The sequence below is a fragment of the Alnus glutinosa genome, chromosome 5, assembly GCF_958979055.1.
Source record: "Alnus glutinosa chromosome 5, dhAlnGlut1.1, whole genome shotgun sequence".
Lineage (NCBI taxonomy): Eukaryota > Viridiplantae > Streptophyta > Magnoliopsida > Fagales > Betulaceae > Alnus > Alnus glutinosa.
The window spans coordinates 5401507-5417636 of record NC_084890.1 but is presented as its reverse complement, the minus strand read 5'-3'; the positions used below and the strand labels follow the sequence as shown (position 1 = coordinate 5417636).

Below are 16130 nucleotides of genomic sequence, written 5' to 3'. Positions count from 1 at the left end.
TATGTTGGTGTCTCTCACTTTTTAGGTCCTTGATTTGAGCTTTGACAGTGCATTTATAGCTTCAGTCGCCTTTCAGTGGCTGTTACAGTTTCTATGTGGGGGTTCAAATAGAGTTGTCTTAATCTGCATCAATTTTGTTTTTGTAACTGCATTATATGACTCATTGAGATGACTGAATCATGCACTTTTTTGACTTATTTTTTTAACCATTTATTAATTGTATTTTTATCCCTTTTTTTTTTTTTTTTTTTTAGGGACTGTTGTTCATGTACTCGATTACTTGGAAAACCCTTTAATTCAATAACCCGTTAGCAAGATCCATATATGGTTTTCCTAACGAAGATTATATATATATAGGTTGTGGGCTAATCATATGAGGTTGCCGAAAGCATTGAAATCTAGCTAGGAGGTAGCTTGTAAGATTCGCCCTTGGGACTTGGAAGTAGAAAGTTAGAAATCATGGCAAAGACATAATTTGTAAACTAATTAAAAGGCATAATTTGTTTTTTTAGTAGTATATATAATTTGTTTATTATTTTATATTCATTTACTATTGACTGATATAACGTGTTTTAATTGTTTTAATAAGACCGATGATCAAATTATCAACGTTGATCAACACACATGGGCAAGAAGTCGGACATAGTTTTCAGCTTACTGGCTTGGAGCAAATGTGTCCAAATAATCAGTATCATATAATATATATATATAGTGGAAAACAAAAAAAGCAAAAAAAAGTGCTGGAAAAATCAATTTTCTATTGCAAATTTGCACGTACGTACTTTGACATTGACCTTAAACGTCTGTCCTCTTCGGAGGGTGAATTGTTGGTTTCAGTCAATGCCAATCTCTTTGGGGTGGATTCATTGGATGAATCTTCCAAATCATATCGCCTATTTGTGTTTTAGGGTTATCTTCACGGCCTGATCGAGTATGATAATGCATTTTGGTATTTAAATATGAGACCAAAAATTGATTATGAGGGTACAAATTAAGGTCCCCCATAGCTTGATGGTATGAGTTCAATGGAAGTTACATGATGAATATTGATAAAGGGGCAATATTGCTGCATTTAAGAATGGGATGCACATCATTTTATTTTATTTTTCTTTAACTCAGGTTGCGCACTTTGTCAGTTTGAGTAACATAGCTGGACAATGACAAACAAGATCATAAAAAAGTTCATGGACAAAGATGAATTTCAGTAAAAGATGTGGAGAAAAAAAAAATAGTCAAATTCATTGAGGATAAAGGTTTTTCTCCCAACATATATATATATAATTCAATCGGTTAAATTGACATGTACTTAAAGCATTTAAATCTAGGAAATAGCTAGAGCACTCTCAGCAGCTTCTTCAAAATCTCTTCATGTTTCTAAATATAGAGAAAAATCTCAAAAAAAAAAAAAAAAAAAAAAATTAGAAAAGCCACATGCATGAGATACTCTATAGATTTCCTATTTATTATTTTAATTTTTAAATTAAAAAATATTTATCTCTCCTCTTTCCTCTTTGCCTCTCTTTGGTGACTGTATTGAGATTTGAGATTTTGTTAAAAAGACTTAGGTACGAAAGGAACTTGCATTTAGTAAAGAAAAAGGGACACTTTACTTTAATAAAATACCCCGCGACATTTACTCATTTAGGACCCCCTCTCACATGCAAATGTGTAGACTCTAGGGTCCATTAATTGGTGAGGCAGGAGCGCCTTACCTTTAGGAAATTTTGTACACTTTCGTCTATAAGGGTTAGTTCAATTTGTTGGGGACCATGTTTCATAAAGCAAAGGTTATTAGTTCTAATTCCCCCTCTTGTGTAGACATGTCAAAAAAAAAAAAAAAATTGTATGCTTTCTTGCTGTTGACAGAATTTATATATACATTTATCTAGAACAACAATTTACAGGTGGATATTCTACAAAGATGTGTACTGAGTCTTTCATGACTTATCTAATATCAGCCACAAAAACACCCACGATACTAATTCTAATTCTAATTCTCACACTTTTTTTTTTTACTCAAAAGATTGATTGATTTAATTGTGAATTTAAAAGTTATATAAATTTTGAAATGACATAAGACAAACATAAATGCGACATGCAGCATTAGAAGTAGGAGTTTTGTCCTTATCATTTATAGGTGATAAGGACGACTCAAAGGCAATTTGAGGGCTTCATACAAAGAAAAACTCTTTCAAATGTATTTATTATTAATAAAACTGAAAAATAACACTGATTGGGATGCCATGCCGTCCATAATGTGCTCCAATATAACTTAAGGACTTAGATCGGACAAGAAAATTACAAAACTCACGTTATCACAAATTCACTCGAGTGAACGATTTGTTTCTCTCTCGCAACACCTTGTTTGAGCAAGCATTGATATTAAGTGAAAAATTTATCACAGTTTTGCTCGACCAACCCTCGAGTGATAGTCAATCAGAATATTAACAGGGTGACAAAACAAAAACAAAAACTTTTTAAGTAGTACTAATTAAAAACAAAATTTTAAAAGGTTTATTTCAATAAAAATAATGATAACAAAAACCTATAATTTTGAAGGAATTTTTAAAATTTTGGTGGAGTCAATGCTCCTTGTATCCTCATTTGCATAAGGGATAAAACTATTTAATTACATATGATGGTGGAAATGAGAACGTACTATGAATTATTTTTATTGTTACTACGTCTAAGAAGCTCCTGGCCTCCAGCTAGTTGTTTACTGAGTGTTAAATGTTGTAAAATTAATTTTGTTCGTGTAATTTTTTTTGTTGATACTATATATATAATATTAATCTAAAAAATTAACAGTAAAATAGAATACAAACAAAAAATAAAATTAGAACAAAAAAAGATCTTACAATGTTATAGAATCATGCAAAAATGTTTTTTTTTCAAAGGTTGATTTTGTGCCCTCCGGAATATTTAACGCGGTGCGACTGAGTGATATTGATCTTGGCTCTAATTAGAGCCATTTTCGTTAAAATGGCTCCAACAAATTAAAACGGCTCAAAAAGTCTTTTTTTTGTAGTGTCTTGACACTCAACCTTTTAGGATTAGATTATAACGTTTACCTTCATTAATTATACACTTTAAAATATGAAAGTTAAACGAACAACCCTTTAATCATAATGGTTGAAGGACAACAATTGATGACACAGAAATTTGTGAATTGTAAATACTATTTCACCCTCCCCATCACTCACTATGGAATGATTTGAAAATGTGTTTAACATTATCCTTATTTGGTTTACGGAATGAGTATTTTATTGAAAAATTTAATAGTTATTATCAACAATAAAAGAGAGTGGAATGAAATAATAATAATAATTATTATTATTTTAAAAAAAGGGTTAAAAAAAAAAACTCAAATAATAAAATGTAATTTTTTCCTTTATGAATAATTATTTATCTCATTTTTTAGAGGAATAGGTATTAAAGGAATATTTATTACAACTATTATAAGGAATAGACTCGTACCATATAAAGTAATAACTATTTCATAGAAATAATTATTCTGAGATCTATATTGCAAACTAAAGAAAGCATTTAAAGCAAAAGAAGTGATAATAAAAAAATATTTTGTGAACTCTATATAGACGTGTGACGTGAGGCGATATTTTTTATTTTTTAATTTTCTAAATCTCAAGAGAATCCAAAGGTCTTGAAAGTGATTTATAACTAACGGTCAAAAGCATTTGATCATAAAAATATTAATGATCAAACGGTATATATAACTGACTTTTTTCCTTCTTAAAACTCACGTAACGAAAAACGGTAGATAAACAAATGAAGCATACTTTAAAAAAATAAATAAATAATTAAAAAAAACAAATGAGGCATTGATGGCTTGTTAAAATCAAAGAAAAAAAAATGTTGCGGAAGATTACAACATAAAACTCATTGGGTCATTAGTTAGAAAGGGACAAAAATTTTCTAGAAATTGATTTGTAAGAAAATTTTTACAATCTACATCTAAGATTGACATGTGTCCCTTGAAATATGAGAAACACATGCTATTTAAATAACATGTGTTTCTTATATACTTTTTTAATAACATTAATAAAAAAAAATATGTGTTTCTCACATATTTAAAAGACACATATCCTTTAATTTATAGGTGAGTTATAATTTTTTCTTTTTTATAAATTAGTTTATAAAAAATTTCAGTTGGTTAGAAAATAAATTCTACTTTTTACGATTGAGATCGAATGGTTGACTGTTCACGACTGTTGATGTCAGTGAATAACTGCAGACATTGTTGGCCGGTTGGCGGCACATTCTTGCACGCATAAAGTTAAAACGTCAACTTCGATAGTTCTCAAAACTTTGAATAGTAGTATAAAGATGACTTGACAGTTGACACTTTACCTTAAAAATAAAATAAGAGATTTGATTCCTATACAACATCATCATAACAACTGCACAACACCCCCTCACATGGGGATGGACTCCACACACTGGGTCCCACCCCATATGAGGGATTTGATTCCTACACAACATCATCACAACAACTGCACAACACCCCCTCACATGGGGGTGGACCCCACACGCTGGGCCCCACCCCATGTGAGGGGGTGTTGTGCAGTTGTTGTGGTGATGTTGTAAATCTATCATTTTCCATAAAATAAAAGCATATGGCTGATTCATTGCTGACTCAGATTTGGTCCCAAAAATTTATTTCATGGCTTGAAATTTGAAGGATATATATAACTTAGAAGCACTTTATAATTTTACACACCAACTTTATCAAATCTAAGGATGCGCACCAACTTTATCAAATCTAGGGATGAAATAGTTCTATTGGAGTAACACTAAAAGCAAGAGTAATCTTCTTATCGAGCCATCCTAAAATTGATGTGGTTTTTATTAGATGTGTGATAAATTATTCTTGTATTTTGATCGAATAATGATTTTAAAAGATACATCAATTTCGATAGGACTCAAAGAGAATATGATTTCTCCTTATAACATTACTTGTTAAATTGATGAGAGCAGATTGCAACAAATTTAAGGAATGGAAATTATGAGAGTCTTCTTATTGAGCCATCCTAAAATTGATGTTATTTTTATTAGATGTGTGATAAATTATTATTGTATTTTGATCCAATAATGATTTTAAAAGATACATTAATTTCGATAGGACTTAAAGAGAACATGAATTCTCCTTATAACATCACTCGTTAAACTGATGAGAGCAGACTGCAACAAATTTAAGGAATGAAAATGATGAGAGTAGACTTCATCAACCTTCAGGCATGGTCATCAGGTAATGATTATCTCATTTAGAGAAGCAAGTGCTCCTTTAGAACCTAAGGAATCCAAACCAGAATTAAGGGTTTTGTTGATAAATGCTGGCTTGTTAGGAGATGGAACAATTGCTTCATTTCCAAGCATGAAGACAATTTCAAGCATGGTTGACTGATTTGTGGTTTAATTGTTCTTGCACACATAAGAGCCCTATTTGAGTACATTTCAAAACTTAATGAGCAGATATTCTTGACAATAATGAATTGACTATTTCCAAGGCTTTTTCTTCCATCCATAAGTCCAATACCTGCAAAAAATGAAGAGTTTTTGACTTTTTCATGAGCTTAATTAAACTTTTGAAATAAGAGGTGGGTTATAAAAAAATAATAGTAAAATGTATTCATTAAGGTATAACACATAAAATATTTAACTGAAATGTGAGATAAATTGACAGACACAAAGTTTGAACTCAAAACTTTTTACTCTGATTCTATGTTTAGTACTCAACACATATCCTAAAAACTTTAAAACTTACAAAAAAAATCATAATAACAACTTAATCAATACTTTAACGCTAGCTGCAGACTTCTTCTACTGCACGACTTTGGAAGATGCCAGATGGTCCCCTGCCTTCTTCTGTTTCCTTAATCATGTAGCTTGGGTTAGCTGATTTGGCCTTATGGCAATGAGTTGCTATCATGGATATTAATTGCTTTGTAGAACATGCATGTGTCAATTTTTCGCTGAAACCGAGTGTTTCAACCCACACCACGGTTTTTCCTGGAATAGGCCTATAATACCAAATCCCAACATAGCGGTGGGTGGACTTGCCGAGAGTAAAGAAACCAAGCGCAAAGATTTCTCCGCTAGAGACTAAAACTTGACCACCGTCTGGTCCGTCTCTAATGTTTTGGCCGGTAGTTATGGCGTCCGGTGATGTGCCAAACCGGAGGAGGAAGTGAAGCAACGTTTGCAGAAAGAGAAATCGCTTTGCACAATACAGGATCATGGCAAGTGAGGTTGCAGGCAGACTTGGTTGATGCAAGAAGTTTATGATCCATGTACTATGTTTTTTCACATTTGATCATATCTACATTAATATATATATATACATGTACTATGTTTCATCGTCGACTAATGAGCATTGCCCACCCCACCCGTTGACAGAGTCTCTGATTAGTCCCATTGGGGAGGGGGGGGGGGGGGGTGGGTGGTCAAGTACGTATTGTTGATGTAGTCCCGACTCCGGCGTAACAACCTCAACTGCTAAGGAAGGATGGGTAATACTCTGCAAAAAGACAAGAACACGCTGTGGGTTTCCCCACGGTTCTCCTCCGACGCTCAAGTTAGTCTCAGAATAATCTTTAAAGAGAGGTTTTTGGGAATTAAGAGAAAATAACCGAGAGAGAGAGCCCTCTACCTTGTACCTAGGTCTTGCTATTTATAGGTCATTGTAATTATGGCTAGGTAAGGGTGCTCCGGCTTTTAAGGGACATCACTTCCTCTGACCTGAGTAGTGTTTATGTACACTCCAATAGTAATTGACAAGCTGACTCATTATTGATATGGTATGGGCTTTCGGTGAATCCCGGATTTCCCGGGGTTTGGTCACCTAATCGCATCCTTCCACTAGTTTTATACGTGCTACCTCCTGTCGGTTAACAGTGCATCCGATACTTGGGCCACTCGGATCTTTCTGGGTCGGTTACCGATACTTGGGCCACTCGAATCTTTCTTGGTCGGTTACTGAAACTGTAGGGAAAGACAGACTTCCCAACACGTATATCAACTGCAATGTCAGTAGATATATAGTAGAACAATTGATATTAAATGCATCATATCTACCTATATTATTTCTCACTTTTTACATGACAAAGTGGTTGGTTTAGTTTATTATTGTAGAAAAACCCATGGATCCTAATCCAAATGTCAAATTCCACCCATTTGATTTTAGGGAGACGATTTGATGATGAGATCAGGAAAGGGGAACAGATCGATGACTATCTGCCGCGCGTAAGGGTAAGAGTAATGCTATTCGATTGTGATTCTGCTACTATTAGAGGACACAAAGAACTTAATTTACACCAAATTCCTATTGAAATTATTCTCGTTTAGTAATGTTAAGAATAATTGAACATGCTTGATTTACCCATTTTTCATTATAATTGCCTTCGATCTTGCAGGCGACAAACATATACCAAAATTAAAGTGGGTGGCTGGGAGGTGGAGGACCTGGAGGTTGGTGGCTCATTGATATTTGCCCAGCCCCTTAGGCTCCGTTTGTTTTGATCTAGATTTTCTTTTTTGCAAAAAGTTTTTATTTTTTTTGAGTGATCAGAACGACCGAAAATCTGTCAAAAAGAAAAAGTTTATGTTAACCAGAAAACCTCATTTAAGCTGCATAAAATGGTTTTATCTCATTTATTTATTAATTTTTGTAAATCATTTTTTGAGTTTGGGCTTTTGTTTCTTGCATGCGCGCACTTTCTCTTGCAGTTCACTTCCGTTGCCGCCAGAGGTTACCAGAATCCGTCGTCGACGAAGTTCATTGCTATCTCTGATTTTTTGTACGTGCCAAATGTTAAAGAATGTTTTCAGCTGAAATCATTTTTTGTTGAAAATATTTTTCAACAGAAAACATTTTACATCCAAACAAACAAAGTCAAGCTCCCATGACACTGGTCCCACTAGAACCTCATCGTCAAACTGTTGAAACCTCCAAATATCATCTCATGAATATATACTATGCGTTTGGCTTTTCAAATCGATCTTAAGGTGGGGTTACTGTCCAAGATTTTGTGTTGAATCCAAGTCCATGCAATAATATCTTTATCTAAACGTCGGACCCGTGCAAAGCGTCCCTTCACATGAATTAGGTAAGATTCCAATTAACTTCGTCAGCATACATGATCTCAATAAATTGTTTGCACCTAAAAGCATTTGAATCTTAGATTTGATGGGGATGCCACAAATACCAAGATCCTTACCACTTAAGCCAACCCTTACGGTTATTTTCACATGTATCTAAACTTCAATCTTGGAGTTAATTCAGTTTGTTCGCCCAAAAAAGAATGTGGTTTGGGTATTGATCAAAAGGGTTGATGAATATTGGAACCAAGCAACTGTTATGCGCTGGAATCTTTTCACCAAAGCTAGCGAGAAGTACTACACAGATGCATATATGGCTGATGATCCTCCTATTGTTTGGGAAGAAATTATAAGGTGAGGAATAAATTTGGCCATTCTTTTATAATCAGTCCATTTTCCCCAATAACTAAAAATAAAAAATAAAAAATAAAAAAACGAAACTTTTAATTAGATATATTAAATAAAAATGTAGATATAGCCATTGAATGCTCTTCCAATTAATAATATTGTTCAACGAATCCGAGCTACTACTATAGATAATCTGTACGACGACGTTAAATGCTCTTCCAATATTAATTGTTAGGAGAAAAGTTGCTTTCGTTTGTCTGCATGATTACTACTTGCAGATTGGTCCTTGCACAACTAGACCCTAAATTTTGTTCATCTCAAAACTTCTTGACTAAATTTGGTACGTACCGAAACACAAGATTTTTTTCTTCTTCTATAAATTGGATTATGAAGAAATTTTTACAATTTAATCTATTAAATTGATATTTGTTATTTGATTTGCATTTTTATAAAATTAACAAAGCATGTGGCATAACTAATTAATCTCTGTTCTTAAAGTATGTAATAATTCTCATATACATTTTTAATAAAATTAGATGTGATTTTGATAGGCATTTTTTTAAAATTTGTCCTTGACTATATAACCCAAAGATAAGTCAAAGAAATCAACCATATCCAACCCAACCCCTTTTATTTTGTCCTCAAGACATTAATTGTGGGTTGATTTTAGAATGGCCACTTTAATTTTGTGGTTAAATGTCAGCGTCTAGTCAACTAAGATAATTTGCGCGCATTTACTAATATTTATAGCCATGAACCCTAAAGAATTCCTTCACATATATTAAACAAAAACCCGAGACCATATGCACCTTCGCTATTTACAATATTCCACAACATTGTCTTAAGTAGATAAGATCGAGATCAAGCCCCCTTAGTCTTCATCATCGTTTAATCAATTTAATTGAGATTAAAGCACTTTGGCCGACTGTTAAGACATGGAGTTGATGGCTATGCTTGTTTTCTAACACTTCTCTCTTCACGTATGGGTGGACCTAGGCAGGGGTGGAATCAGGATTTAAGATGAGAGGGGATGAAATTTTAAGGGTAAAAAATTAATTTTGAGAAGTCGAACTCCTAAAAAAAAAAAAAAAATTATAAATGTAAGAAATTGAGTTTTTAATTTTTCTTTTGAGGTTTTTAATAATTAATTTTGAGAGGACTTCTGTCCTACAAACCCATGGGTATATAGTTCCGCCCTTGGACCTAGGGGCTAGGATAGCCATGGCCCCAACTGGAAAAATTTGCTAAAAAAAAAAATTTAGGATATATTTTTTTTAAAGGACACCTAAAAATAAATAAATAAAAACTTGCTGCACAACCTCGCCCTCCCAAGATTAAATTTTTAGTTTTGTCCCATCCTCATCATGTGTAAGTTCTAACTTCTTTTTAATAAAGTGAGGCCTAAATTTTTAGTTTTGTCCCATCCTCACTGGCCATGGCAAGGCATGTTGGAGGCACATAACAAAAAAACAAGAGGAATTGTAAAGTTCTTTCTAGTGTTTTTTTGGTTTCCATCTGGAATGACATAAATGTAATAAAAAAATTACATTTATGTCCTTCTGGATAATATAGATACAATTTTTTAATTTTTTTTTTATTACATTTATGTTATTCTAGATAGACACTAGAAGAACACTAGAATGAGCTCTAGTATTTCTTAAAAAATAGTAAAAACACAGGAAAAGATCTCCAAACCCATAAATTATAAATTAGCAGCTGTGAGAATGGGAGTTGCGTGAGGTGGCGACCGAGTGTGGGGAGGTAGGAGAAGACGGTTGAGAGGTGTGACAGAAGTTGGAGTGGCCAAGGTATGACATATCCAACTTCAAAGAAGCCAAAGCTAAGACACAAAGCACATCCAATTGGAGGAGACGATGCAGCGGCAAGGAGGAAGCGGCGAGGCGGCCATGAGGAGGCTGAGGCAGCAATTTATGGGGGAGATGGGATAAATAGCACAAGGCGAAGGATATATTTATAAGGCCTCAAACGTGGCATAAGGAGCTAGAAGAAAATCTAGCCTGTAGGCTGTAGGAACCCAAGGTGGAGCCATTAGAGAAGGAAGAAGAGAAGAAGGAAAGGGCAGGGTTAGGGGGGAGAAGAAACGAATTCCTCCCTCCTAAAATGGGAGGGATATAACGCTTAACAATATTATTAGTAGTATTAATAACTGAAAAAGAAGAATAAATTACAATTTTCTATGGACCGAAAAACAGAAAAATGTTAATTAGTCCCGCAAATCTGTACGTATAGAAGAAATTATATTCTAGTTTTATTGAGCCTCAACCTTGGTTATTGTCACCTCATTTACAGAATGAGGTCCTTCCTCTGCGACTGAGTCCAAATCCTTGGAAGGTCTTCTGAAAATGAAAGCAGGTTGTTTAGGAGAAGGAAAAGCTGTATCGCTACTCAGCATGAGCACAACTTCCGACATTGTTGGTCAATCCATTACATCTTCTTGCACGCATAAGAGCTCGATTTGTATGCTTCTCAACACTTCCTGGGAAACATATGACTCAATATCTATGCATGAATCAACTATGTCTAGGACTCTATCTTCTCCCAATAGTTCCCAGACCTGTGTGGTTCGATCATATATAGTATTATCTGTAAAGGGTGTACGTGTATCATAAAATGCAAATGGAAAATATTCTAGTTTTCTGTTACTTACATGCCCTATCAAAGTCAGGGAAGAATGCTCCTGCTGGTAAGAATGGTTGTTCTTCTTGCCACTTACAATCACCAATAATATGACACCGAAGCTAAAAACGTTTGATCTTGTTGAGAATTCCCCAAATGCTGCATATTCTAGTGACATATAACCACTACATGTAAAACAATATCAATGAGGTAATCTTAAAAATCAGTGCATGGCCTGGGAACAACATCAATGGTAATCTTGAAGTCTGCATTGTACTCACTATGTTCCAATAACTCTGGTGGTCTTGTCTCGAATTTGGTCTGCCTTGAATATGCGAGCCATGCCGAAATCTGAAATTTTGGGGTTCATCTCAGAATCTAATAAAATATTGCTTGGTTTAAGATTCCTATGGATAATTCTTAGTCTTGAGTCTTGATGAAGATACAAAATCCCACAAGCAATCCCCATGATGATTTCAGAATGGTTCCTCCAATTCATGGATGCACTTCTTGTATGATCTGCAACAAAATTTTGCTCTAGTTGAAAATTGCAGTTTGATGCACTTTAAATAATGCAAGATTTTGAGAAAGCAGACATACCAAAGATTAAAAAGTCCATGCTTTTGTTGGTCATGTACTCATAAATCAGCATCTTTTCTTCCCCCTCAATACAATAGCCTAAAATTTTGACAAGATTCCTGTGTTGAAGTTTCGCAATCAACTGACTTCATTTTTTAATTCTTTTATTCCTTGACCCGAACTCTTTGAGAACCTTTTAACAGCTATTTGTCGTCCGTTAGACAATCGACCCTGAAATCATCATCCAAACTTAAGCTTACTTGTAACTATTAAGCAATTAAGCTCAAATTACTCCTTTACTAAACACACTTTCACAATAAAAGGACAAAATTTAGCTACAAATTAGTTTGTAACCAATTCTTACAAACCAGTCTGATAATGTGACATGTATTCTTAAATTATGTGAGAAATATATGCTTTTTTATTAATGTTATTAAAACAACATGTGAGAAGCACATGCTATTAAAAAAACATGTGCTTCTTACATGCTAATGGGACACATGTCACTTTATGTTTGTAGGATTTGGTTACAAACTAATTTGTAGCTAATTTATATATCTCCGTAATGAATAATGAGCAAGGAACATAAGAGTTCAAGATATCATCAATATCATAGATGAATTACGAATGTACATTAAAAACAGAGCCAAAACCACATTGTCCAAGTTTGTTGGTCGGAGAGAAATTGTCAGTCGCAGCAACTATAGAGCTTAGATAAAAAACAAGTGCATCCGGATGTCTATTACTTTTCGCCAACTGATTTCCCTCCAAAGAGCTTTTGGTACCAGTAAAATCTAATGATTGATTGTTCGATTTTTCTCTTGTCTGTGGTAAAACACATTGGAAAATATTGCTTACTAGAAATTCGTAATTGGGCAAATACACACACACACTGGAAGTGACTTTTATTTACCTTTTGCTTTCCTCCTTGTTAGTATTTTATGTTGGCAATATTCTGGATTACAAAAACACTTTATGTAATGGTTGCAAATTAATAGGATGGTCAGTTTTTCAATTCAGAATCTTCATGTATTCAGACAGTGTTTAAATCAAAGAAAGTAATTGATCACAAGCTTTTAGAAGATGTCCATGAAGAGTTCTTGCAAAATCAAAGACAAAATAGTCGGTTCCTGTGCAACCGTCCGGATGAGTCTTTGAAGGTGTCCGGACACCCCGCAGTGTCTTACAAATAACGATGAAGACGTCCAGACGTCAGAGCAACACCGTCCGGACGCTAGGTCAATCATTGTTCAACACAGAGTTGGATTTCAGAAGTCGACATTGTTTGGGAAGTCTCTGCAAGCTGTCCGGACGATATCCAGTAATTCAAAATACTCCAGAGTTCCGTTCGAACCCAGAAAGGATTTTAGCAAAGACCGTCTAGACGCTTGGTCAAACTGTCCGGACGTGAACCTGAAAAAGATAGAATTACGCTGTTTCTGAAAGGATATCGCAGAAAATCGTCCGAACGTGGCTAACTTCTGTTTGGACGCTTGACAATCCGAGTCTAAATCTCAGCAGTTTTTGGGGTCTCTTTGAGACTCTGAGCCCCGCTCATGGATCCCAGATTGTCTTGGAATACAGACTCTCATGAAGTCTAATGTCCAGTTGCGGCATGAGGCTCAAGGCGTTGTTCCTCAGCCTCCACCAGATCTTCCCATAACAGCTACATCATCATCACAGGCTGTGCCTCCCTCCTTTGACATTGAAGCTGCTTTTGCACAGCTTATGTCTTTAATGTCAGCTCTCCAGCGGGAAGTCAATCTTATAGGAGTGCTTGAAATATCATCATCCAAAGCCAAATGATGATGATGATTGAGTTTTTATTTTTATTTTTATTTTTTTATTTATTTTTTTTATGTTTTGTCCTGTTTCTAGTTTTTCGAACAATTTTACATTTGTACTGACCTTTTTAAAACACTTATGGTTTAAAATTAATACTCTGTTTACCCTTTTTTATTGTGTGACAAAAAGGTGGAGTATTTTTTTGTTGTTTTTGGTTTTTGGAGCGGGACTGTATTTCCAAACCAGTCAAGTGTTTTTTGTCCCAGAATGGCCAAATAAGAGTTTGTTAGTATTTATGTTAGCAATATTTTGGATAACAAAAGCACTTTATGTATTGGTTGCAAATTAACAGGATGGTTGGTTTTTCAATTCAAAATCTTCATGTATTCAGACAGTGTTCAAATCAAAGAAAGTAACTGATCACAAGCTTCTAGAAGATGTCCATGAAGAGTTCTTGCAAAATCAAAGACAAAATAGTTGATTCATGTGCATCCATCCGAACGAGCCTTTGAAGGCGTTCGGATGCCCCGTAGTGTCTTAGAGATAACGATGAAGATGTTCGGATATCAGAGCAACACCATCCGAAGTCCAGATCAATCATTATTCAACACGGAGTTGAATTTTAGAAGTTGACACTGTTTGAGAAGTCTCTGCAAGCCGTCCGGACGACGTGGCAACATGTCCGGACGATATTTAGTAATTCAGAATACTCTAGAGTTTTGTTCGAACGCGGAAAGGATTTTAGCGAAGATCGTCCGGACGCTCGGTCAAGCCGTCTGGACGTGAACCTGATAAAGATAGAATTACGCTGTTTCTGAAAGGATATCGCAGAAAATCGTCTGAACATGGCTCACTTCCGTCTAGAAGCTAGACAGCTATAGTCCGAATCTCAGTAGTTTTTTGGGTCTCTTTAAGCTTATAAATAGGGGGCTCTAGGCTTGTATTTTGTACAGAATTCGGTATTGAATTCTTTTAGCTTTGAGAGGGTGTTTAGGGAGAATTGAAGATCCATTAGCTCCCAAGTTGTTGCCGGTGTGTGCTTCTTGTTCGTGTGAAGTCTATCTTAGGGGTCGACCCTAAGGTAAAGAAATCCATCAAAAACCCCTTCAGGTAGAAGATTTGGTTGGGAAGCGTTCACGATGGGCTTCATGTCAGAGTTAAAGGTATGACTACTGCATAAGGGTATGTGAGTACGAGTGTCTTGTAACTAACTTTGTTTTTGTATAGTGGATTTCCTAGGTTTGGCTGCCCTGGAGTAGTTTTTCTCTTCACAAAGTTTTCACTTCGTCAACAAATATCTTATCTTTTAAATTCCGCGTTTAAGATATTTTGTTGCACAAAAACACACACACACTTGGTTTGTTTAAGAAGTCAATATTTAATTTTCACTCCTCTTCATTAACCAGAGACAGGCTTGTAAAGATACCATAAACAAGAGCACAACAATAGATAATATTGCAATAACCAGCTTCCGATTCTTGGCAAGAAAACCTTTGGACTTCGTTTTATAGTTGGCTGAAGGGAAAAAAGTAAGTCCGTCCTGATCAAAGAAGTGAACGAGAAAAAAAATGCAAGAAAAGAATACCTAATTCAATCGCATCCGCACGAACATTTAGCTCCCACCCTTCATCTTCATCCGCTGTATTGTCCATCAGTTCACCATAATATGCCAAGCTGTGCAAGTGCAATTGTTCAAGCACGCCTTCTCACACTCTGCTCTGCTCATAGTCATGCCCACCCAATCAGCATTCGATGTATCAGGAACCTTCAAACCTGCCACCACAAACCTTTCTCCATTCCCGCACATAGAATACCCCAGCTGGTTCCTCACACACCCCTCAGAACCATTTTTGAGATACCAATCCCTTTGATTCTTGGGTTCATATCCTGGCAAACACGCACACTCAAACCTATTTATATTGTCAGGACTACATACACTATTTGGACCACATAGTCCATACCTCTCGCATCAGTATCTAGGTACTAACCAGATTTCGCTCCATTGACGACCATCATCATTCCACGTAAGTAGCTGGATCGATCCAGAGTTGTTAAGGAATAATCTCGTAATGATTGAGGGCTCATCAAAAAAGTAAGAGTAAGATGTCTCGTCTTGATTGTAAACAAAATTGATATTGTAATCAATCAATCTTGTTTCTACTGATGAGCACCATGGCCATGACCAACTCCGCCGATGCAGGGTCCTGCCCTTATACAAGTAGAACTTTGGGGAGCAGGTAGGATTTAGCTTGTAGAGGCAATCCCCTGCTCCGGGGTCATCTTGTGACTTCCAAGATCTTAAGATCGTGTCCAACCCTGTTTTCTTATTCAACCCAAACTTAATGCCTGGAAGTAAAGTATCTGTAGGATCGTCAGAGCTTTGCCATAACACCTTCTTGTTATCTCGCTAGACCAATTCCAGGTTTCTTGATTGGGGACTCGGTTGGCTGGCTCCTTATTAATTAGAATATGTGGCTGTCTTGATTGCTTAGTGTTTAATTAATAGCATGCCAAGAATAACTTGATCATAGCCTGCTTTACAATCTAAAACTTTAGCTTCAGTAGATCTTTTGCGTTGCAGAACTTTGTTAATTAGTGAGATAATTATGTGGAAGCTTGACGTACAAGAGTGATTTGTGTTAAAGTTGATACAAAAATTCTTTCGA

The 16130-nt window shown here is 35.3% G+C and overlaps 1 pseudogene; it reads right to left on the bottom strand.

The window, feature by feature from the left end:
• Positions 1–10697: 10697 nt before the first annotated feature.
• On the bottom strand, positions 10698–15477 carry LOC133868869 (G-type lectin S-receptor-like serine/threonine-protein kinase At1g11410; annotated as a pseudogene).
• Positions 15478–16130: the final 653 nt, after the last annotated feature.